At 43.5% G+C, this 25,810-nt stretch overlaps 1 pseudogene; it reads left to right on the top strand.

Moving 5' to 3' along the window:
- The first annotated feature begins 24,024 nt into the window (after positions 1-24,024).
- On the top strand, positions 24,025-25,695 carry LOC147445950 (18S ribosomal RNA; annotated as a pseudogene).
- Positions 25,696-25,810: the final 115 nt, after the last annotated feature.

Raw genomic sequence — 25,810 nt, 5'->3', positions numbered from 1 at the left:
AAACTCCCTCCCAACATATATACATATCCAAAAATCATTTTTTGACCCATTTTTTAACCCACAAGCCTAGAAAGTCCAAATTTTAAAAAATCTTTTCCCCCAAAAAGTAAAAAATACTCTGTTCTTTGCTCCCTCCTCCCTCCTCCCTCTTCTCTCCCTCTCCTCTTCCTCCCTGCCCCTACCCTCCTCCTCCTCCCCAATCTCTCCCTCCCGCCCACTCCCTCCTTCTCTCCTCCCATCTTCCTCACTCTCCCTCCCCCTTCCCCTCTATCTTTTCATCCTTTGCTTCCTCACACAACAGTTGCCATGGTACTCATGGACATCACAAATCATTTGCTTCCACCACCACGTACTCCGCACACCAAAAGCATACATATTCGCTTACCCACGGCGTTTGCACTGAAGACCGCATGTGAGGGTGATCAAAGGTCATCACAAGAACGTCGTGCCGCTGGTAAGACCAATCTTGACATTTGGGTGGACGGCCATTTGTACCCTTACGATCCTATAAGCTGCTTCCATCCATCCTTTAATAACCTCTTGGCATTTCTTCAATTTCTTGGGAGGGGAGAGCAGGCTTGTTAGGCTATTTCAAGCGGTTGTGTATGGGTGTAGGTGCTTCTTTGCATATGTGGATGCACAAATGTCAAGCTCTTAACCTCAAGACGACGGCATTACAAGAGAGTGTTGCCTCTTTGGAGAGGGTGGTTGAAACTCTTCAACAACAAATGCAAGAAAAGGAATCCCACATTATGAAGCTTGCCAACACCATCACATACTTGAAAGAAACACCCCTTGGTGCAAGGGAATGCAAACGCACATATTCATGAAACTCTTGCACATTCGGGTGGAGCACGCAAACGATGAGTGACAGCCACAAGGTGATTTGTTCTTTACTTGCATGATGCATTCTTACTTCACACTATTTTCTAACATTTATTTTTATTGGTTGCTAGAAAGTTCATCCAGGAGGCATGCGGCGGAACAAGCCAAGATGATCAAGTCAACCTTCTCACTAGTTGTCTCAATATCTAGGATGTGATTTCTATCTTACAATCACCTGGAGTTAAGCACATTAAGGATGCAGTCACCAAGGACCTTCTATGTAAATTGAGAAATGTGGTTAGTGATGATGACGTGCAACAAGCTTGTGATGAAGCTGGAATCAACACCAAAGCCTATCAGGCTATTTTCCAACTCCTAAAGGATGCCCTCAAAGAGCATGGCATTGTGGAAAACCTATTTCCCGTTCCACACAACGTCAACCTCACAAAGAAGGCCACAAACGAAGATGTGTTCTCTCGCATTGGGACATACCTACACATTAAGGACACAATGCCAACTTCCTTTTATGCTTCGTGCACAACAAAGGCAAGGAAAAAAGGTAAGAAACAATCCATAAGACCTTCGGAAAAGGGCTTCCTTTACACAATGTGGAACAATATTTTTGCGGACCTTAGAAGACTTCAACAAGCCATGCTTAGATTTTACGAGTTACCTGAAGAAGGTGACACACTGTAATTTTTTCTTTTGGTCTTGTTCTTATCATAGACTTTGAAGTATAAGGTCTTGGCACTATTTATTTTGTAGTGCTTGGCACAAAGGTCTCTTTTGTGCTGAAACTCGATGAGCGTCAAATAGTGAAAGGTCGAAGGTTAGAGAGGCTAAGTATCACTCTAATGAATGAGGCCCTTTTGCAAACTAAGCGAAGGGATTTAGTCGAGCCATCTCCCACCCCGTCTTATAGCGTACAATCAGAGAAAGACATTTGGTGGTTGGGTGCTATTGAGGTGCCCAAAGAGACCAATGGAGTACTTTTGTGGATTTTTGAGAGAACGCCATGGATCATAGAAGTAATACACTCCCAAATTGCAGGTCAGAAGTTGGAGGTTGAGGGTTTTGGTAGCTATGATGTGGAGTGGCACTTAGGTGGGGACTTGAAGACCATAAAGTGTTTGCTTGGATGCAAACAAGGGGATTCTTCTCTCATGCCTTGTCCATTTTCCACTCGAGGGTACAAACCTAATGTACAAAAATCACACAAGAGCACTGCAAAGCGGTTCCATGCTTCCATGGCAAGGGCGTGGAGAACAAGGGTTGGATTGTCGTGATGTCGGAGATAAAGGTAGAGAATGGGAAGCGTCTATTCCGAGATGTCCCATGCTGAATGCCCCAGACCGTGATCAAAAGGACCGCGCTTGGAATCCAATCTTTCCATTTTCTCTATCGAATGTATATTTTTGTACATTACACGCATTTTTGCACATTTTTGATAGGATTTTGAAGCTCCACATTGACTATGCTTTCACAATGAAACCATTAGAGAAGTCCAAGGAAGCGATCAAAAGAGTGGAGGTACTCTTGAATTCCATTGGCTGTCAGGGTGGAAATGTGTCTATCATTGCTGCAAAGAACACAGGGGAGGCCCATGAAATTGCTCAACAAGTGTCAATGAGTGGATAAAAAGCCAGACACTTTTTGAACAAAGTTTTCCAAGCAAAGCTAGGTCAATATGCTACTCAAAACAGATCCAACCAGTAGGCAGGTAACCTTTGGGAGCTTTGGAAGGAGTTATGCAAAGCTACTACTGACAATGATTCAAATGGCAAGCTTGCAAATAAGCACAAGCAAGTTTGGGCACATTTTGATAAAATGGTCAAGCTTATGGGCCTTAACAGCACAACAGAAGAACAAGCCAATCATTTCAAGAAGCCTTGGTGGATTTTACCAAGGTCTTCACCCTTTCCTGGGTGAAAATAACATCACACATTACATGGTAAGCCATGTTACGTGGTAAACTTATTACAAGGGATTGTTTTCATTAAATAATGTGGATTGTTCACTCATGTGAACATCATATCTTGTTTGTGCATGGTGCATTTTTTATGCACAAATATGGATCGCTGGAAGTTTTAGCACTCAAGGCATGGAGAAGTCCCATTTTCAAGCAAGGGGGGTTTACTTCAAAAATACTTGACATGGTGGTGGAATGGTGCAATCCAATTATTTGGAGGAGATGTTCAACTGGTTTTTTCGCACAAAATTTGCTTGTAAGCTCACAATGGAGCGTGTGCAACAATCCAAGATTGCTATTAAAGTGCAAAAATAGAGTTGTCAAGAGCATAGCAACAAGTGGAAAATGTCACAAGGCCCCGCCAAGCATGCTGCATGGCGCCAATGCAGAGGGCGACAAGGGTCAATGTGGATTCTACGCGAGTCACTACACATGAACACAGGGTCCAACTCTTAACGACATGTTCATTTTAAAAAATAATAGTTTTTGTCCAAAATTAGTGAACAGGGCCCTTTCTAAATGGGCCCTTATAAATATTGCATGCTCTCATAAACCACTCATTTGTTAAGCACAAGTTAGCTCTTACCATAGCAAATGGCATGCACCAAAAAAACCGCAAAAGAGCATCCGCCTGCCAGCAAAAACATCCTCCAAGGATGTGAGAAGCTGGCATGGCTTAAAGGCATAAGAAAATAGCCACGAACACCTGTCCATTCCAGACACTCTTCTAGCAGTGGGCATGGTAGAAGGGCACACGAGTCATCAAGGGCTGTAGAATATTTCCGTCCTCAAGAAGAAAAACCTAGACGAAGAATGAAGCAACGCGCCCAGTGCTGAAGAGAAGAAGAGGCCCAGCAAACACCAGAGTCCAATAGGGGGGAGAAACCGTGCCAGAAATCACAAGCAGGACCATCCAGGACTTGGGTGGTCCTTACAGACACTGAATTAGAGAGAATGCCACCATGGCAGCGAGCTGATATATCGCGCACACACCGGGTGCCTGTTGGGGGGAAGACACTGCCTTGAGGCCAGGGAGCTCTCCTACACGACAATATCGGGAGCCAAGGGAAGAGGATGAATCAAAAGAGGCTGCAGATCCAGCCCCTAAGCATGTAAACAAGTGCAAGTCAAAGTTCTTCAAGAAGCCTAAATGCCGCCAGCCAGCAAATGTGCAAGTGCCCCCAAGACAACCGCAGCGGCACCAGAAAATAGCAAGGGCATTTGCAGAAATCCAGCACTACCAGAAGACTACAGAGCTTTTAATTCAACGCGCCCCCTTTTCTCGTACAGTGAAACAGGTGCTTCAAAGCTATGGAAATCAGTATAGAATGCAAACAATAGCACTAGAGGCTATTCAAGAAGCTGCAGAAGCCCACATCATTTTGGTGTTAGAAGATACCAACCTATGCGCCATTCATGCAAAGCAAGTGAAAATACAGCCAAAAGATATGCAGCTTGCACGTCGATTGCGACAGGACTTTGAGCATTAGCCGAAGTTACCCCTCTTTTTGTATTGCACACCCTTATCTTTGTAATGAGATGACTTTGCAATGACAATATGATTAACAATTGTGTCTACTGTGTCTATTATCCATGTGTTTTGAGTTTATTGTTTTTGAACATAAAGAGTTAAATATAAATCAAACATTAACTTTTTGGGTATCCTATGTGGCAGACAAGCCAATGAAGTGCAAAAAAAATGGTGGCCACAAGGGCGCACAAATGGTCCATCCATCAGTTTTGGATGACCTATTTGTGCGCCCTTGTGGCCACCATTTTTTTTTCACTTTCAAGCTTTGTTTACCCCATAGGACACCAAAAAAGTTAACATATTGTGAAACCAAGTCTCCATGCAACATTAAATTAGATTTTTCAAATGGTACAATGTAATTGGGCCTTTTGGTACAGGAAAGAATTAGGTAGAGCTGAACGAGGTGATAGTGTGCTTGAAAACTTAATTTTTGAGTTGATCTCACCTTTTCTAGTGTCCTTGAGTGCAAACATAGGTTCCAAGTGCAAAAAAAAGGGTGGCCACAAGGGTGCGCAAATAGGTCATCCATCAGTTTTGGATGATCTATTTGCGCGCCCTTGTGGCCACCATTTTTTTTGCACTTTCAAGCATTGATTACCCCATAGGATACCAAAAAAGTTAACATATTGTGAAACCAAGTGTCTATGCAACATTAAATTAGGATTTTCCAATGTCCAATGTGTTAAGTATGGAGCCTGATTTACCCCTTGTAATTTCTGTGGTAAAAACGCACATCTATAAGGCCCCCATTATGAGGAGAAGCCATCGTGCATGAAGGAAAATCACTCGCCGGAAACCAAAATTTTCACGGCCAAAAATCCAAGGGCAACTTTAGGGGCCTTGGGGGTGAAAGCCCCCGAGACTTTTTTTTCCTCTCGTCGGAATATTCCTTTTCGCCAGAATATTATGGCTAGACGGTGACCGAAAAGTGGTCGGAAATTGATCAGTTGGTTGGTCGGTGGCCGGTAGTCAATGGCCGGTGGCCGGTGGTCGGAAGTCAATGGCCGATGGCTGGTGGCCGAATTCAAAAGCAGATTTGTCTACACAAGGGCGGCCACACATGGGCGGATTGGAGGGTCCGATTTTACTTATTCACACAAGGATGGCTACACATGGATGCCTCTCATGAGAGAGGCAGCCCTTTTGGCCTATAAAAGGAGGCCATTTCTACACACATTTCATAGTGTGAAGTTGATGCAACAAGGTGGGTGTGAGGTGGTGAGAGTGAAGCAAGGTGGGAGCTCTATTAAGGGTATAATCCCTTTGTAAATTACTTCTTGTTTTGAAGTACTAAAGCCATTCAATGGCTGCTTTCCCGTGGACGTAGCCCACATTGGGTGAACCACATATATCGTGTGTACTCTCTCTCTCTCTCTCTCTCTACTCTATAATCTCGTGTATGTAAAACTGTCTCTCTCCATTAAGTAATCTATTCAATTATCTATTTAGCTACGTCTTATTTTCTAACAACTGGTATCAGAGCAAGGTTTGCTCGTAGCTAAATTATCTCAAGGAAAGGATTCCTTGAATTGAGTGGGAGTTATGGCGGAGGAAAGGAAGCTCAAGATTGAGAAGTTCAACGGTAAAAACTACCAACATTGGAAGATGCAGATTGAAGACTATCTCTACCAGAAGGACCTCTATTTGCCACTAGGTGGTCTTGCGAAGAAGCCCACAACAATGGCAGATGAAGCATGGATGGTGCTTGATCGAAAGACACTGGGAACAATCCGGTTAAGCTGGCGTCAATAGTGGCCTTCAATGTTTCAGAGATGAAGACCACGGAGGACTTGATGAAGTCACTTGACGACTACTATGAGAAACCATGGACATCCAATAAGGTATTTCTTATGAAGCGCTTGTTCAATCTAAAGATGGCATAGAATGGTTCAGTTGCAGAACACCTAAATGATTTTAACACAAACATAAGTCAACTTCGATCGATGAAAATCAATTTCGATGACGAAGTGCGAGCTCTCCTTATACTATCATCTCTACCGGATAGTTGGGACAGCCTTGTGATGGCTGTAAGTAATTCTATTTTTGGCACAAATACTCTTAAGTTTGATGATGTTGTGGGTGTTCTCCTAAGCGAGGAAATACGAAGGAGAAGCACAGGAGAATCATCAAGTGCTGCACTGTCAGTGGAAACAAGAGGAAGGCCTAAGGAGAGGTTCAAAAACCAAAAGGGTCGTGATCGCTCAAGGCGGAGAAAGTCACACACAAAGTTAGTTCTTGAATGTTGGAACTGCGGCAAGAAGGGCCACATCAAGAAGGATTGCTGGTCCAAGAAGAAGAAGGAGACAGAGTCTCAAGACAACAAGCCAACATCAGAGGCCAATGTGGTAGATATAGTAGAGCAAGATGCTCTAATTCTCTCATTAGACAATGTGTTTAATTCTTGGATAGTAGATTCCGGGGCTTCATTCCATGCGACACCACACAAGCAACATTTCCAAGATTACACCAAAGGTAATTTTGAGTATGTATACTTAGGAGATGATGAAGCCTGTGAGATTGTTGGCAAAGGTACAGTTTCTATCAAAACTGCTAACGGAAATGAATGGAAGCTAAAAGATGTTAGGCACGGTCCTTCTCTTCGAAAAAACTTGATCTCTATAGGACAATTGGACGATGAAGGTCACAACATTGCATTTGGAAACAAACGATGGAAGATCTCAAAGGGATCTTTGGTGGTTGCCAAGGGAGAAAAGGTTGGTACACTTTACTTGTGTACTATCATCTCACAACCTTCAACTTGTGCAGCAACTACAAAAGTTGACAGTGCGATGTGGCACTACCGGCTTAGGCATATGAGTGCCAAAGGAATGCAAATCCTTCAAACAAAGAAGCTTCTACCAGTTTTGAAAGAAGTGGACTTAGAGTTCTGTGAAGATTGTATTTATGGTAGACAAAAGAGGGTAAAATTTCAAAAGTTAGGAAATGAAAGAAAAAATAAAAAACTTGAGTTGGTTCATTCTGATGTTTGGGGTCGTGCAAGTACACCATCACTTGGTGGCTCATTGTACTATGTAACATTCATAGACAATGCGACGAGAAAAACATGGGTTTAGGTCATGAAGAATAAGTCCAATGTATTTTCCATATTTTAAAGGTGGAAAGCCTTTGTGGAGAATGAACCAGGTACCAAGGTTAAATGCCTTAAATCCGACAATTGAGGTGAATATTGCAGCCAAGCTTTTGAAAGCTTTTGTGCTAGCCATGGCATTCAGAGGCAAAGGACAACCCCAAGGACACCTCAACAAAATGGGATTTTGGAAAGGATGAACAGAATAATCATGGAGCGAGCACGAAGCATGCGGCTACATGCAAGCCTACCGCTTGAGCTTTGGGTGGAAGCTGTAAGTACGTTTGTGTACTTGATCAACCGGTCACCCTCAACGGCATTGGATGGGGGAGTTCTAGAAGAGGCATGGACAGGTAAACCGGTGAATTATGCATTTCTCAAAGTGTTTGGGTGTGAGGCTTTCATGCACATAGATAGAAGCCTAAGATCAAAGCTAGATGCAAAGTCCAAAAATTGTTTCTTCATTGGCTATGGAGAAGGTGACTTTGGGTATCGCGTATAGAATCGTGAAGATGGTAAAATCTTAAGGAGTAGGGATGTAATTTTTAACAAACAAAATATGTACAAAGATTACTTGGAAAGAAAACAAACAAAAGAAACAGGTGATGAGTACATGGAGCTTGAGGACGGTGAAGACTCAAGGACTGCAAACGGTGACAATGTGCAACAACGTCAACCAAATGAGGAGACTCAACCTATTCCCCAAAGATCTAAAAGAGAAAGTAGACCTCTAGAAAGATTTGTTCCTTCCTTCAACCATCTCTTGATTTCAGATTCTGGAGAGTCGGAATCATATGAAGAAGCTATGCAACACGAATCCAAAGAAGAATGGACAAAAAACATGCAAGTGGAGATGGACTCACTACATCACAACCAAACATGGGAGTTGGTTGAGTTTCCTAAAGGTAAGCGGGCACTTCAAAACAAATGGATGTACAAGCTGAAGGAAGAAGAAGGTGGGAAGAAAAGGTACAAGTCTAGGCTTGTGGTAAAAGGGTTTTCTCAAAAGAAAGGTATTGACTTCAATGAAATATTTTCTCCTGTTGTAAAAATGAACTCAATTAGGCTTTTCTTAAGCCTTGTGGATGATTATCATCTAAATCCCGAGCAAGTGGATGTAAATACGGCATTCCCTCACGGTGACTTAGAGGAGGAAATCTACATGCTTCAACCAAAGGGCTATGAAGTAAAAGGTAAGGAGAAAATAGTTTGCAGATTAAAGAAAAGCTTGTATGGATTAAAGCAAGCATCAAGAAAATGGTACTTGAAGTTCGATCGATGGATATTAGATCATGGATTCAGAAGATGCAACTCAGATCATTGTGTCTACACGAAGAATTTGGGAGATGGGAAGTTCATCATCCTAATGTTGTATGTTGATGACATACTGATTGCAAGTGCTAACATGCAGGACATCAAAGACCTAAAAGAGGAGCTGTCTAAATATTTTTCAATGAAAGATTTAGGTGCTGCAAAGAGGATACTTGGTATGAAAATATCAAGGGACAGGACGAAGAAGACAATAAAGCTATCTCAAGAGGATTACATCAAGAAGGTACTAGAAAGGTTTGCAATGCAAAATGCAAAAACAATTTCTACACCTTTGGCTTGTCATTCTAAACTAACCAAGATATGTGTCCAAAGACACAAGAGGAAATAGCCTATATGTCTAAAGTTCCATATGCTGCAGCGGTAGGTTCTCTTATGTATGCTATGGTTTGTACAAGGCCAGACATGGCACATGCAGTGGGAGTTGTAAGTAGGTTTATGGACAACCCAGGTAAAGAGCACTGGCAAGCTGTGAAGTGGATACTTAGGTATCTAAAAGGGACAACAACAAATGTTTTGTATTTTGGAGGAACTGATATTTTTCTAGAAGGGTATGCTGATGCAGATATGGCATGTGACAAAGATACTCGAAGGAGCACTACTGGCTATGTCTTCATAGTTGGAGGCACAACAATAAGCTGGGCTTCAAAGCTGCAGAAAGTGGTCTCACTTTCTACCACGGAAGCAGAGTATGTAGCAATGACGGAGGCAAGCAAATAAATTCTGTGGCTTCACAGATTCTTAGAAGAGCTTGGGTTAAAACAAGACAATTGTGTCTTGTACAGTGATAGCCAAAGTGCTATCCATCTTGTGAAGAACTCAGTCTTTTATTCAAGGACAAAGTACATTGAGGTGAGATATCACTTCATACGCACTCTTTTGGAAGAGGAATAGCTAAAGCTAGGAAAGGTGCATACAAGTGAAAATCCTGCAGACATGTTTACAAAGGTGGTCAACAAGGAGAAGATGAGCTTTTGCTCATCTTCAATCGACATTCAAGGATAAGAAGCCAGGATGGAAAGTAGTCACAGGTTTGGAGATCAGTCTCCAAGTGGGAGATTGTTAAGTATGGAGCCTACCCCTTGTAATTTCTGTGGTAAAAACGCACATTTGTAAGGCCCCCATTATGAGCAGAAGCCATCGTGTGTGAAGGAAAATCACTCGCCGGAAACCAAAATTTTCACGACCAAAAATTCAGGGGCAACTTTAGGGGCCTCGGGGGCGGAAGCCCCCAAGACTTTTTTTTTCCCTCGTCGAAATATTCCTTTTCGCCGCAATATTATGGCCAGATGGCGGTCGAAAAGTGGTCGGAAATCGACCGGTCGATTGGCCGGTGGCCGGTGGCCGAATTCAAAAGCGGATTTGTCTACACAAGGGCGGCCACACATGGGCGGATTGGAGGGTCCGATTTGGACTTATTCACACAAGGACGGCTACACATGGCTGTCGCTCATGAGAGAGGGCAGGACTTTTGGCCTATAAAAGGAGGCCATTTCTACACACATTTCATAGTGTGAAGTTGATGCAAGAAGGTGGGTGTGAGGTGGTGAGAGTGAAGCAAGGCGGGAGCTCTATTAAGGGTATAATTCCTTTGTAAATTACTTCTTGTTTTGAAGTACTAAAGCCATTCAGTGACTGCTTTCCCGTGGACGTAGCCCACATTGGGTGAACCACGTATATCGTGTGTACTCTCTCTCTCTCTCTCTCTACTCTATAATATCGTGTATGTAAACCTGTCTCTCTCCATTAAGAAATCTACTCAATTATCTATTTAGCTACGTCTCATTTCCTAACACAATGTAATTGGGCCTTTTGGTGTAGGGAAGTATTAAGTAGAGCTGAAGGAGGTGATAGTATGCTTGAAAACTTAAAGTCTGAGTTGATCTCACATTTTCTAGTGTCCTTGAGTGCAAACATAGGTTCAATATGCAATAAAAAGGGTGGCCACAAGGGTGCACAAATTGGCCATCCAAAACTGATGGATGGGCCATTTTCACGTCCTTGTGACCACCCTTTTTTTTGCACTTGGTAGGCTTCTCTGCCCCCTAGGATACTTAAAATATATAGATTAAGTGAAAGCAATTTTTTTTGCAGCATTATTTTAGAGAAACCACTTCTTTTCACTCAGATGTGTTTTATACTGTCCCCAGAATTAAGGTAAGTTCAAAGAAGTATCATGTGCATCCAACTTCCACTGTGTTGTTACTTCAAGCAAAAAAGACACAGCTTATTGAAACATATCACCAATTACAACAATTTTCAAGATTGACAGATCACATTTAGAAGAATCTACAAGATAGAGAGACAATTCGAAATATTTTTTATTACTTCCAAATAGTTGATTTTACATCATGATCTGAGGAGTTCATAATTTTCTTGACCATTTCTTGGCGCCTCTCTTGCACGTAAGGCAACTCCCCATTCAAGTGGGACTGCGCTATGGTCTTTGGGTAGTTGAGCCAATGGAAGCATGCATCCCTATCTGGGCAAGCACTTTACCACGAAAGCCAGTGCCAAATGCTATGCATACAAGGGATCTACACACTAAGAACACAAGATGCGCAGTTTGAGCAATGGTGCTCAAACACAAAACCTTGCTCAAAGCTTTCAACGACCAAGTCATAAAATGGGCTTGGGGAGTAAATTCATTATGGACAATGGCCACATCACCAGGGGGGAGTTGTCCTAGGTAATGCGCAAGGGAAGACTGAGGTCCAAATCCCGTCCGCTTGCCACCCGTCCTTGCTGCAAAATCATCAACCTCCGCGACCACCTCTCATAAACCAATCAAGGTTGAGAAAAAAGACAATGAAGGATAAAATAATAACATGAAAATTAGGATAGAGTTTACCTCCTGCTCTTGTCGTCCTCCTCCCTATTGCCCTTTCCATCCAAGTCAATGCTCCCATGCACCACAGCTACGAGCTTTGGATCATCAGATGGGGGATTGCGTAGTGGCATAGGCATCCTAGCGGCCTCAACCTTGGCTTGCATGGCTTGGAATTCTTCCTCAACCACGTGCAACTGCTCTGCTGCCAGGACCTTCGCACACAAAATTGCAATAGTGTCAGCAAGAGAGTCCCCAAGTGGCAAGAGCTTGCTTTCAAGGGCATCTGGCGTATTGTCCAAGGGACAGTTGGTGCTATTGCATAGCACGCTCAAGCATTCATCCATGCGCATGCCAAATGCTTTCTCCAAATCATGCATAAAACACATACTCCTCCCCATACACTACCACTGAGGAGAAGTGGCTTATTTCCACCTCTGGGATAGCCTCATCCGTCAATGGTAGTGGAACTATAATGTCACTAGGTCTAGCCACAATGTGATTTCTCTACCACTCGTCGAGCCCCTTGGGGTACTCGAGCTAAAGTGTTTGTGATTTTGCTACAAGATTCATGGGGTCAACCACCTGCTCCTTGATGTCCTTGATGAAGGACCCAACCTGAAGGTGTGGTAGACGGAGCTCCTCCAAATCAGGTTCCTCGCTCACCAAGAAGATGAATGTTGCTAGCCGAGAAAGGTACTCCAACCCCAACTTCGCTTCTTGAGCGCTGACACCCCTGGGGCTTGCTCGTCCAAGAAATGACATGCGTCGGTGGCAATTTCTTGAAATCGTTGCAAACGCTTGGAGAATGGGCAATCACCTTTGTATATGTAGCGAAAAAAGTCACAAGGCACCCATATCCCTGCATGTGGGGAGATAGATACATAATATTTTATGACGTGCTCCTCCATGAATGTAGAAATCTCGGCAAATGCATTCATGTGAAGGGCAGTTGTGGCGTCAAGGTCAGGGAGAGGAGTAAAGGAGGTGTGGAGGTCCAACTTCCCTTTGTATTTGGTGTCCTCTAGGAAGAGGTTGACGCGTGACAAAGGGGTGGATGTGGGTACAGATTCGGAGGCTGTGGATGTGTCCATGTCTAGCCTGGGGTGTAGATAGAGAGTGGAGGAGCTCAAGAGTTGCAAAAGTGAAAAGTGTGAATGAGTTATGCGCCCCCCCTTTTATAATGGTCCCTTTTTTAAAGACATAAAAAAAAGGCACTTTCACAAAAAAATGATCCCTCATTTCAATGTGAAAAATTATATTCAAAGACATGATCTACCGAAGCAAATTGTTAGCAGCAAGCTAACATGGACACCATTTTTCAGAGTTCTCCTTGTAAAACAATTATTATTTTGATAAATCAAGAATATTGTAACTCCTATTTTCTTGGTAAACTTTGTAATTAATGAGCCGGGGATACAAGCTTCTAGATTGTATCAGCAGTCAATTCCCAGCTTTGGTAGAACTCCATATTATTAGTTTTGACCACTCAAAAACCTTGGCTAAGGTATAAAAGCCAATCTTACTAAGATTTTATTAAGTTTTGGATAAGAAATACACAGCGTGAGCTAACGGCGCTCACTTCTCTCACGTCACCAACCCGCGGCCTAATTTCATCATAACTAGGAATTTACACTTTTAAATTGAAAACTAAGCATATGCGGGGTATTGGGGCATCATTGCTAAGCATTTAGATGCATTCTGGGTAAAAAACGACTAGGTCAAAAATCCACTACTGTTAATAATTACGATTTTGGAAATTGACCTAAAGTGGGGTTTGAGACCATAGGCATGTGTGCTTAGGTATTATAAACTTGTCCTAGAAGTTTCGTTACGTTTGGATGTCATTTGATGCTGTAACGGATGTGGTTTGCTTGCCGATGAGTGATTGGCTTTTGGTGAATTCAGTCACTTGAGTGTAGCTTGAGTTAGATGCGAGTTGTTAGTTGTTTTCCAAGAGATTGACAATCTCTTGTAGCCTCTATGCACTAGTCGAGTCAGCTTCATCCCATGGTTTGACAAATTAATCGTGGTTCTCGCTAATAGTGCAATAAGATAGGATAGTGAGGTTAGACAAGCGTCCCACATTTGGTGCCGCTACCGGGGATCGAAGAGACCTAAACTAGGAAAAAACACGAGCGTCTTGTGTATTGTCCTTTAACTTCCTCTAGGATTCGCCTAGAGTTCAAAACTCTCATTTAGAAACCGCACAACTTAAGATTGTCGTCTTTGGCTGTGTAGAGGTAGCTTGGAAGTAATCGTACTTGCTGAGTACCTTTAGGACTGTAGGATTGTAGATTTAGATTAGAATTTGGAGAATGATTGGTAGACGAGACAAGTCTTAAGATCAAGACTCTGAAAAACAAAAAACACAAGAAAACGAGTGTTTGTGGACACTTTCCACAACCCCATTGCATGAGAAACTAGGAGTAGGGTAAGTAGTATCCGAGGTGGATTTCAGAACATTGCTCTCTCTGAAAGAATCAAGGTCAGTTGTTATGTAAAGTTGCAGAATTTCAGGTCTACGGCTAGAAATAGCTGAAAAAGACTCGAATTCCCTCAATCCGACTAGACGTAAGCCTAAGAGTTGTCCGAATCAGTGGGTAAGCTCAAAGACACTTCGAGGTAAAAAATTTCAAGAAGTTGACCAAAACTCAGATGATTTACTTTTTCTTGACATTTTAGGCCAAATTAAGTTTTGACTTGATTTATAGGCTTTAAAAAAATCATAAAAAGACTGTCTTTGAGAAAATTGCAAAAAAGTGCTCATGTCAAGCCTTATGTAGCTGCTACCTTTGGATAGAGCATTCCCATGTGAAACGCCACCGGTTTAAGTCCGGGGAAGTCATGAGCGAAACTGGATCGGAGTATCTATCATTCAGTTGGGCACTGCTCTGTCAATCTGAGATTATTGGGGTTCCCCCTCAAGCCCCAATCCCGGAACGTAGGATGATCCGCCTTGCTGATGGCCGTTCCGCTCACGGTTATTGGCGAGAGTCGGTAACCAACCAAGAGATCATCAACGAATTGTCAAAGATTGACCTTTAGCCTTATTTTACGTACTTATGCTGAGAAAGATTTCCGAGTAGGCAGGGCCCGATGAAACCGGTGAGGGTTTCAGTTAGTAGCATAAGCTAGACAATTGCTAGCGGCGGATTGACGTGGCCGTAGTCATCCGACCTCCCCTTGCTATCTGAGTGGATGCACCTCATCCTTCCACTGGGCTAACGGGGACCGGACCAATGTGATCTCGCCTTGACGTTGGCGGTCTGGCTTACGGTTGTTAGCCTAGGCTAATGACTTACCGAGAGATCATCAACGAAACATTGATTCACAAAACCATGGCATATACATTCAGAACAAATAACACAAAAGGTTGGTAGCGATTGAACGATCCTTGTACCAGCTGTATTTGCACTTTCTCCGGCAGGTGCTTTTGTCGTTAGCACTCTTTTATTCATCAATCAAGCGTGTTCGTTCTGTCCGGGCATCCTAGTAAAACGCGGAACACCCGATTCCACTCCGACCTCGATATGTGAAAAGAGTTTTCTGCCATATGTACTGAGAATTCTCGGGAGACGTGGTTGACAGCCCGGACCCACAAATTGTAAGCGATTGCCTTCAGATGCAAATCTGGTATCGGCCAAAAACAATGCAATGAAAGAGCTACACCATTCATATTACTTTAGACAAGGAGCAAAGGGTTCAAATCCCATTTCCTCCTAATCGAGATTACCTGTTTGGTTAACGGCGACATAGGTTGGCTCATCAAAGCTTCGAAGAGGAAATACCTTGAATAGGGTCTATTTCGCTCGATTTCTGCCATCCTAGGACTCCATCTTTTGTGAAGGCAAAGAGGACTTGAACCTCTGGCAGCCCCGGTGCTATCGCCTCGCTTTTCTGCTGGCATTTTCAGGATCGGAAAGGAAACAAGCGACACCAAACGAATCACGGCTCTTTTGGTTTGGTTGAGATAATATTCTTCATCCTCAGACAAGTGAAAGCAAAGTTCCCGTTTTTCTTTCCTACTAGCCCATGACCGGACTCGAACCGGTGCCGTTTCCTAGTACATAGAAATGTTGGGGTATAAAGCCCAATGTGGTCGCCCAGGTAAGTGGGTGGGCCGCCAGGTATGTACACATATTCTTTTGTAAAAACCTAATAAGAACTCACTATGCTCTACACATTACAATAGAGAGAGTTCACCATATCGTCGTGCTCTTCTTCTCGCACTCTCTCTCGCGTCGCACTTCCGCTCGTACTCCTTCAACTGGTATCAGAGCTCAGATCGAGGCTCGGGGCAGCACTGCAGGAGGCTAGAGTCACCAGCTCAGATTGGAGTGAAATTCGACAGGCAAAGACACGGCCCCAAATCTTGTGGGTCAGTCCGTAGGGCTTGGTGTGCTCAGAACTTCAATCTGAGGTCATCTCGGTCACCGTTCGGCTTCGACAAAGTTCTGCACAGGCCATTTTCGACTACGTGGTCTCAGCGGGTGCAGATCCGACTCTGCAAATTTGGGGTTTTCGGCCTACGACTGCAGGTGTTGAGGATATCGACACTCCCAGAGTGTTGATTTGTGGCTGTCTACACATCGAAGGATGGCTCACAGTTCTTGGAGGCGTGTCACATACGACACGGGCACATCTACACACAGACTGTAGGCGACATCCACTAGTTCATCAGGTAGCTTGTGTTTGCTGCTTGATATTCCAGATTTCATCCTGACATTGCAGGTAGTTCCACATGGGATGTATTGTCAGAGATGATGTATGTCTGTTGAGGGTTTGCTGGCTGTGAGTCACGCAGCAAACAACCGCCGCAGCGGTTACAACATACAGTGGGAAATTTGTGGATGTATGACTTTGTGGGAAGTCTATGTACTGTCAGATTTACTGCAGCCTTTGTTGAGGGTCGAGTGAGGTTTTATTGAGCTGGGGGATTCTCGAATGTTGAGATCCTTTCGGTGATACAGGTCTTGGAGCGATCCCTCGAGCACCCTTAGATAGGCACCTATGATGTATTGACTGTGAGTTAGACAGTTGGGAATGCATCTTTGCTTTACTGCCATTGAGGCATTGTCGCAGTCTATGCTTACAGGACAATGACAGGACAATCAGAGATAGTACAGGTGCAGGACAGGTTTACCCATAGCTTACAGTGTTAGAGAGACAATGGTTTTTTGAGCTGTTTTTTGGTCTGTTTTTAGTACACTAGAGCCATTTGACAAAGGAGACTCTGCCAAAATTTCTGCAGAATCTGAAGCTTTCTTGGTTCATTTGACACGTTGATATTGGTCAGAGGTCAGTTTACAGGGGAAACTCTGCCGAATTTTTCCTAGGAAAGTAAACTACTGTGAAGCGTAGCTATGGCTAGATCACAGGACATGGCTCTTTACAATATCAAGAAGCTGGATGGAACCAATTTCCCATTGTGGAAGAAGCAGATTTGGCACGTGTTGGTACAAAAGAAGCAGATAAAACCTATAAAGCTCAAGGGGATAAAACCAGAAGATATGGACGAAGATGAATGGAGCGAAATGGATGAATTGGCACTTTCTACCATTATGCTGACTTTGGCAGAAAGCGTTTACTTCAATGTAGTAGACGAGATGTCGGCTTATCAAGCATGGTTAAAGCTGAGTGATATTTATGAGAAGCAGAGTGCACCTTCACAGGTATACTGGCTTAAGAAGCTTGTTGACTTGAAGATGAAAGAAGGGACACCTATGTCCAATCATCTGAATGAATTCAACACAATCTATAGTCAGTTGTCAGCTCAAGGTGTCAAGTTTGATGAACCTGTTAGAGCTATGTTCCTGTTGATCACATTGCCGGAAAGTTGGGACACTTTTCGCACAGCTTTAAGTAATTCTGCACCTCCAGATGGTTTGAACATAGCAGGTGTAGAGGGAAGTCTGCTTACTGAAGAAACCAATAGAAAGACAATGGACAAAGGCAAAGGAACAGCCTTAGTTGTCAGGGGAAGGACCAAAGAAAAGTACAAAGGTGGAAAGAGGAATCAGTCTCGTAGCAAGTCCCGCAGTGCTAAAGGCAAGAGTGACATAGAATGCTACCATTGTGGCAAGAAGGGTCACATGAAAAGAGACTGCAGAGAATGGAAAGCAGAAAAAGGCAAAGAGAAAGCTGAAGACCATGGTGAGAAGAACAAGTCCTCAGCGAAGATTCAAGAAATAAATGTGACAAACACTGTTGCAGAGGATGACAGTCTAGTGTCAGGAGACATCTACTTCTTGAAGAATACAATGGACTCAGCTCTTCTTACAACATCTGATGGAAATGCACTGAGTGACTGGATTATAGACTCAGGGGCATCACTTCATGTGTCTCCAAACAAGAAGTGGTTTACCTCTTATGTGACCACTAAAGATCATGTTTGGCTAGGCAATGGGCAGACATGTGAGATCTTAGGTGTTGGAGATGTACAATTGAAGTTTCAGAATGGCTCTTCTTTCACGCTGAAGAATGTGAGATATGTTCCCGCAATTACAAAGAGCTTGATCAGCACAGGTTTACTTGATGATGCTGGCTACGTCACCACTTTTGGACAGAACATGTGGAAGATATCCAAGGGTTCTATGACAGTAGCACATGGAGTAAATTCTGGAGGACTTTACATGATTTATGTATCAAATGTCTCTAAAAATGTAATCAATGTAACCGAGCAGCCGAACGTTTCTTTGTGGCATAGCCGGTTAGGACATATGTCGAAGAAGGGAATGGAAATCTTATCTTGTTCTGGTTATTTGCCTGGCTTTTCATTTAATGATTTTGAATTCTGTGAACATTGTCTATATGGTAAGCAAACACAGCAGCCACATAAGCATAGAAGCAGTAGAAGAGATACACAGTTGGCACTTGTTCATAGTGATTTGTGTGGACCTATGCCTAACCTATCTCTAGGGGGAGCTTCTTACTTTATGACATTTATAGATGATTACTCGAGGAAAGTATGGGTTTACTTTCTCAAGCACAAGGATGAAGCGTTTAGTGTTTTCAAAGCGTTTGTGACACTTGGGGAGAATCAGAGTGGCAAGAAGCTTAAATGCTTACGCACTGACAATGGTGGAGAGTATGTTTCAAAGGCCTTTCAGAACTTTTGTGAGTCAAAAGGTATAAAACGTGAACTTACTACTCCTTACAATCCTCCTCAAAATGGTGTTGTTGGGAGGATGAATAGGACCATACAAGAGAAGGTCAAAAGTATGTTGTCTAATGCACAGCTGCCAAATGGGTTTTGGGCTGAAGCTGTATCAACAGCTGTTCATCTTGTAAATAGATCTCCTAGCAAGGTTTTGCAGAAGGATTCAGTGCAAGAGATGGTATGGTCAGGCAAAATGCCCTCATACAAGCATCTCAGAGTCTTTGGCGGTGAGGCATATACTCACGTTCCAAAGGAATTTAGGAACAAACTTGAGCCAAAGAGTAGAAAGTGCATCTTTCTAGGCTATGGTAATTCTGGTGATATGGGGTACAGACTTTGGGATCCCGAATCCAAAAAGGTTGTCCACAGCAATGATGTTCACTTTAATGAATCCAAATATCATTCTAAACCAGAGAGAGTTGAGGAGATTAGAAGAGTTGTCTTCCAAGAAGATGGACCTGCACGTGCAAGACAAAATGTCAGGGCTCAAGAGGAGCAAGGACAGGATAGAGTGGAACCATAGGTTGTGGCTGAGCCTGAGCCACCTATTGTGCGTAGATCTGGACGTATCACGCAACCTCCTGATAGGTTTGTTCCATCTATGAACTATGTCATGTTGACTGATTGCAATGAGCCTTCATGTTACAAGGAAGCAGTGCAAATGAAGGACTCCGGGAATTGGCAATTGGCCATGCAGTCAGAGATGACAACTCTGCATAAAAACAAGACATGGAAGCTAGTTAAATTACCACAGGGCAAAAAGGCTCTACCTTGTAAATGGGTTTATAGGTATAAGATCACCGCTCATGATAGTCAGCCAAAGTACAAAGCAAGGCTTGTTTCCAAGGGCTTTAAGCAAGAACAAGGCATTGACTTTGATGAAGTCTTCTCTCCGGTGGTCAAGATGACTACATTGAGATTATTTCTTGCATTGGTTGCCATATTAGATTTGGTGTTGCACCAAATGGATGTCAAGACAGCTTTCTTGCATGGTGATTTAGATGTGGAAATTTACATGCAGCAGCCAGAAGGGTTTGTTGAGAAAGGCAAGGAAGATTGGGTATGCCAGTTGTTAAAGAGTCTTTATGGCTTAAAACAATCACCGAGGGCATGGTACCATAAATTCCACAAGTTTATGCTTTCTCAAGGCTACAAACGTAGTGAGTTCGATCACTGTCTATATACAAAGAAGGCTAAGGATGGTAGTTGGCTGATCCTTATTTTGTATGTGGATGACATGTTGATTGCTGGAAAGCACTTGGAAGAAATTTCAGCTTTGAAGTCAAAGATGGAAAAATCGTTTGACATGAAAGACATGGGTGAGGCAAGTCATATCCTTGGTATGCGCATTGAGAGAGACAGATCAAAGAAGTTGATTTGGTTATCTCAAACAGAGTATATTGACAAGGTTTTGCAACGTTTCAATATGGAGAAGGGAAAGGCACTGAGTGTTCCATTGCCACCATATGTGAAACTTAGCAAACAAGATTGTCCTGTGTCTGAGGAAGAACAGGCTGAAATGGATAAGATTCCATATGCGTCTGCAGTGGGTAGTTTGATGTATGCAATGATTGCTACTCGCCCAGACATTGCATTTGCAGTGGGAGTAGTAAGTCGATACATGTCAAACCCAGGCAAGAAACATTGGGAGGCAGTGAAAGGAATATTGAGATACTTGAAAGCTACAAAGAGTATGTGTATATGCTATGGGAGTCAGGAGCTAAGTGTAAAGGGTTTTACAGACTTAGATTATGCAAGTGACTTAGACAACCGAAGGTCTACGTCAGGGTATGTCTTTACATTGGCTGGTGGAGCAGTATCATGGCGTTCTAGATTACAAGATTGTGTTACTCAGTCTACTACAGAGGCTGAATATGTTGCAGCATCAGAGGCATGCAAAGAATCAATTTGGCTTAATCGACTAGTAACAGATTTGGGAATCAAAGAAGAGATGCCTGTGTTATATTGTGATAGTCAAAGTGCTATACAATTGGCTCGCAATCCAGTTTATCACTCAAAGACAAAGCATGTGGATGTGAAGTATCATTTCATCAGGGAAATGCTCGAGGATAAGCAACTTCAGCTTGTCAAAGTTCACACCACATAAAATCCTGCTGATCTACTTACAAAAGGACTTCCCTCAGAGAGCTTTGCGCATTTTTGCAAGCAGTTAGGTGTAGGGTAGTACATCACTTCTCTACATCTCTTGTATATTAGCTTGTATAGTAGCTTCTCTCACACTTAAAGTACCACATTGGACTTTAAGTGGGAGGTTGTTGGGGTATAAAGCCCAATGTGGTCGCCCAGGTAAGTGGGCGGGCCGCCAGGTATGTACACATATTCTTTTGTAAAAACCTAATAAGAACTCACTATGCTCTACACATTACAGTAGAGCGAGTTCACCATATCGTCGTGCTCTTCTTCTCGCACTCTCTCTCGCGTCGCACTTCCGCTCGTACTCCTTCAAGAAAGGCTCTATCCAAAGGTAGCAGCTACATTACATGAGCCGAAATAGCATAGCCGGCTCTTTTTGTTTTGTTTGGATAAAGGATATGCTAACTTTAGCAGCTTGGAGTGGCTCGCGCTCTCACGTGGGCAGCATTCCTTCCGAGCTGGGTCTCATGGCCGGAATCAACTATCTGCATCTCAATAACAATTCACTGTTTGGCACAATTCCTCCCACACTGGGGGACTGTAAGTATCTGGTGTGGGTGGATCTCAGCAGCAATGAACTGGAGGGCACCATCCATAAGAGCTTGCCAAGCAATCAGGGAAGGTGATAGAAGGGACACCAGCTTGCATTTAGCCTTTTTTAAGCATCTCTAGGTGATCAATGCACAAAGTATGGCTTGGGATCATTGCTTACCAGTTCGCCCGACTTAGCAGAATTCCTTCCAAAGGTACAACCTTAGCGTCTCTACTCGGATATCGTGGACCATGCACGTAAACGAATTTGTACAGGCAATGAGCGTGGGATACTTGAGGAAGAGCGTAGGATCGAACGCAACACAAGTAAAAAACTTGAAAAAGAGCTACAAGTCGTGCGTGAACAAAAGGAGAGACTATTTGACAGAATTAAAGCTTTAGAGCTACGAATAGCAAATGCAAAGGATGACAGCTCCTTTGTTCATGACTTACGCGAAATGCCTAGTTGCTCTACACCCGATTTGTTAGCCTTACGCCGGCCTTCGAATCGTTGCGAAGTGAATAACGAGAACTGGGGAAAAAAGGAGGCGTAGCGGATTTACACTCAACGAAAGGAGGAAGATGGCCAGAGGCATCGTCAAATGAAAGATGGCGCATTGTGAAACTAAAGTAGCAAACCGAAGACAGACTCTAACGGGTCAAATCCAAGACCGAACCACGATAAATCGAAGTTTTACCATCCATTACAACGTGAACCACCAATTCCCTGCAAGGCAAAGGATGGAACAAATAAGATATTTTACCATTGCTGATTTTGTACGCTTTGAGGCCAGAGTGGTCGTTGATTTTGTACGCGTATGCTTTGAGGCTGTATGCGGAGTGGTCACTGATTCTGTACGCTTTGAGGGCGAGGGATAAGAGAATAATTAAGTTACTGGTGCTACAATGCCGGTGGTATCGAGGCAACTCCTAATGAGAGATATATCTGCTTCATAATAAAAAGTTATGGATATGACGCACAGAGAAAAAAAAAGGCTTAAAACCACTAGTAAAGCTCCAATTTATTTCATGCGTAGAAATCAATTCAAACACCTTTGGCAAAGACACTCTGCTAGGCCAACACTGACACTTTGAGATGAAAGCGGGGAGCGAATGGGATTAGATACCCCTGTCCTAGCCGTAAAAGATGGAGACTAATTGCTGCGTGTATCAACCCCTAAGTGCTGTAGCTAACTTAGCGTTAAGTATCCCACTTGGGGAGTATCGTTCCCCTTAGATCGTTAGGTGCTAGGCTAACGTAACCTCTCGGGACCGATCGTAGGCTAGGTGGTCCCTATGTTGGTGGGCAACCAACCCCAAACGCCAAGGCCAAGATTGCGGGGTGGAGTAAATGGCCAACTCGTCAGGCTCATGACCTGAAGACTGCGGGTTCGAATCCTGTCCCTGCACTACATGTTGTCAGCAGTTTTAAAGCAAAGAAAAACACCGTTTAAAAGAAAAGGAAAGCAAGCTGTAAGCAAAGAAAAAGATGCGATAGAGAAAGCAAACAAGCGAAAGCAGAAAAAGATGCCTTTGCTTTAAAAGAAAGCAAAATCGAAGCAAAGCAATCTTTGCCGGCCAACTGCTTTACTCCGTTTGACATTAGCTTTTTTGCGTGCTAGCTACACTACATAAAAGCATTTATGAAAATATGTAAAAACAGATGTTAAAAGAAAAGCATTAATTGCAACATGCTCTTGTTTGGTTTAGGTTTCGTTGCGGGGCTTCCCGTAAGCGGAAGTTGTTTTTTTGTTTCTTTTGTGCGGGGCATGCTTTTGGAATTGGAGAGGCTCTGAAACCTTGCGGATTTGTATCGAGCACAGTTCAACTTTCTTTATTCACAAAACCAAGTAGGATAAAATCTCTTACTAAGACTGCGGAGAGTAGCTATGGTGTTAATTCAGTCTTCTTCTTTGGCTAACACGCTGCATAGGCATACAGAATTAGCTTTGCTGGAGCGCCCGCCCTGAAGCCAAACTATCCCTCAGGGATCCCGGACCAAGTGCAAGTGGGGACTTCTCAACATCGCAAGTCACCTCTTGATGATCTGTCCATTAACCACACAAATATTTACATTTGATTTTATAGTTTGACTATTATACGAGAACGCTAGAGAATCTTTGTCTTAGGCTTTAGCCATCCTTTACGTAACAAACCACTAAACTAAGAGGCTAGGTCGTTGATAGAAAGTTGTGTACTTGTCGGCTATCAATCATAAGGTGGAGTGAAATTGGATAGCCAGAGTGTTTTTAGGCACTCAACAAAAAGAGAGGCGCACAGGCGACAAAGTAACAGGGGGCTTGGGGTTGTTGGGCTTCCCCGTTTGGCTCACGTAGCTTAAGGGATAGAGCATTCCTATGTACCAAGAAAGGAAACGGCACCGGTTCAAGTCCGATCACTTTCCTGGATCGGAAAGGTCGCGGTAGTATCTATTATTTAGTTGAGCACTGCTTTGTTCTAAGATTATGCTTAACCCCCGCTCGGCCCCAATCCCGGGACGTAAGATGATTCGCCTTGCCGATGGCCGTTCCACTTACGGTTATTGGCAAGAGTTGGTAACTAACCAAGAGATCATCAACGACAAAGATTGACCTTATTTAACCAAAAAACCGAGTTTGATCCTGGCTCAGAATGAACGCTGGCGATATGCTTAACACATGCAAGTTGAACGTTGTTTTCTGTTTATAGAACAATTGAAGACAAAGTGGCAAACGGGTGCGTAACGCGTGGCAATCTGCCAAACAGTTTGGGCCGAATCCCAAAGAAACGAAAGCAAAAAAGCAAGCTTCGATAAAGCTAAAAAGCGCTATTTGATGAGCATGCGTAGTATTAGGTAGTTGGTTGGGTAAAGGCTGACCAAGCGGCAGATGATTAGCTGATCTTTTCGGACGATCAACCACACTGGGACTTGAGACACGGCCCAGACTCCATAAGGAGGCAGCAGTGGGGAATATTGGACAATGGGCAAAAGCCCGATCTAGCAATATTGCGTGAGTGAGTGAAAAACGTCGCATTAGTGAGGAAGGGCAATGCCGCTTGTAAAGCTCTTTCGTCGAGTGGCGATTATGACAAGACTCGAAAAAGAAGCCCCGGCTAATTCCGTGCCAGCAGCCGCGGTAAGACGGGAGGGGCTAGTGTTATTCGGAATGACTGGGCATAAAGGGCACGTAGGCAATGAATCAGGTTGAAAGTTAAAGGCGCCAGCTCAACTGGCGAAATGATTTCAAAACCAATTCACTTGAGTGGGATAGAGGGGAGTGGAATTTCGTGTGGTAGAGATAAAATCCGAAGATATACGAAAGAATGCCAAAGTAGCGAAGGCAGCTTTCTGGGTTTCTATTGACGCTAGGGTGCGAAAGCTTGGGGAGCAAACATGATTAGATACCCTGGTAGTCCATGCCGTAAACGATGAGTGTTCATCCTTGGTCCGCGGATCGGGGGCTCAGCTAACACATTAAACACTCCGCCTGGGGAGTACGGTCACAAGACTGAAACTCAAAGGAATTGACGGGGGCTTGCACAAGCGCTGGAGCATGTGGTTTAATTTGATACAACACACAAAACCTTACAAGCCCTTGACATATGAACACTTGACGTATGAACACTTGACATATGAACAAGTGTGCTTGTCCTTAATGGGATGAAACGAAAATTCATACAGGTGCTGCATGGCTATTGTCAACTCGTGCCGTGAGACGTTTTTGGTTAACTCCTATAACAAGCGAAACCCTTGTTTTGTGTTGCTAAGACATACTGCTCTCAAAGGATCAATGTCATTATTTACTTGTCAGCGGGGCGGTACGGGATTGATGACACTTCCTCTGTGCCGATGTTGCACTCACAGGAGACTTCCTATAGTTCTACTATGGCGGAAGGTGGGGATGACATCAAGTCCGCATGGCCCTTATGGGCTGGGCTACACACGTGCTACAATGGCAATTACAATAGGAAGCAGGGCCGTAAGGCGGAGCGAATCCATAAAGATTGCCTCAGTTCGGATTGTTCTCTGCAACTCGAGAACATGAAGTTGGAATCGCTAGTAATCGCGGATCAGCATGCCACGATGAATACGTACCCGGGCCCCGTTCACACCGCCCGTCACACCCTGGGAATTGGTTTCGCCCAAAGCATCCACCAGAGATCACCTATTGCTAAAGTGTTTCATGCCGTCGTTGAGTGTGGCCCTTTTTGTTATGGGTGGTCTCCTTGGCGCATATCACAGTTGGGTCGGTGAAGTCGTAACATGGTAGTCGTAGGGGGACTTGTGGCTGGAGGGAATCTTAAAGGGAGACGCTAGCGTCTTTTTATTAATTGTACGTGAGTTGATAAAGTCAATTCGTTCGGGTAAGCTAACTGTGCGAGGGGGAAGTGTGGGGTTGGTAGCGATTAAATAA

Source organism: Adiantum capillus-veneris, chromosome 12, assembly GCF_014529385.1.
Source record: "Adiantum capillus-veneris isolate H3 chromosome 12, ASM1452938v2, whole genome shotgun sequence".
NCBI classification, from domain to species: domain Eukaryota; kingdom Viridiplantae; phylum Streptophyta; class Polypodiopsida; order Polypodiales; family Pteridaceae; genus Adiantum; species Adiantum capillus-veneris.
The sequence above is the reverse complement of the archived record's forward strand: the minus strand, read 5'-3'. Positions and strand labels throughout refer to the sequence as shown.